Raw genomic sequence first — 760 nt, forward strand, 5'->3', positions numbered from 1 at the left:
AAGAGTCTCTCTGTGAGATGACACACAAAAGAGATTCTGAAGACAAGGGTTCATGGCTTTCCGTCAGTGGTGTACATGGAAGTCATGAATCGCTTCACTGATGCCGGGATCCCCAGTGTGGCAAAGCCAAGACGCCCTTATCGACTGGCTGCAAGGACGCCGGAGGATCTGCTGACAAAACGAGGCAGAATGAGAGGAGCCGGCGCTGATTACCACGCCCGACTGTGAAACGGGGCACTTTTATTGTCAATAACCGAGAGGGGCAGATACGTGCTTTAAAGCACAGACAGCCAGTTGTCACGTTTTTTTTAATTGTAAGAATAAATAGTATATGTGGACTGGCACATGGAGTTGTGCATTTATCACGCGAAAATGCGTGTATATGATTCCGAATATATGTAGGTTTCCAAAAATAATGGCTGAGGAGATATTCATAAAAAGTTGGTCAGGGAAATGCTGGGAGGGTTTCTATTGACATTTTACAGTAAATTCCTACTCCAGTTCCAAAACTGGAGGGAATGACATTATACTGTCTCACGTCGTTGTTGCTTCTGATTGTAATTCCCAGAGTATTTTGCGTAGAAAACATGTACTGCACAGGAATAAATTAAAAAAAGCTGTTATAAATAATTATGCAACGGAATTGGCCAACAATACAAAAACATTCAAATTAAAACAATAATAAATATCGCGTAGACAAGACATATACATTCTGATTGGATGGGGCATGCAAAATACAGTCAATGACCAAAGAATGAGG

This window comes from Paramormyrops kingsleyae, chromosome 7, assembly GCF_048594095.1.
Source record: "Paramormyrops kingsleyae isolate MSU_618 chromosome 7, PKINGS_0.4, whole genome shotgun sequence".
Taxonomy (NCBI): domain Eukaryota; kingdom Metazoa; phylum Chordata; class Actinopteri; order Osteoglossiformes; family Mormyridae; genus Paramormyrops; species Paramormyrops kingsleyae.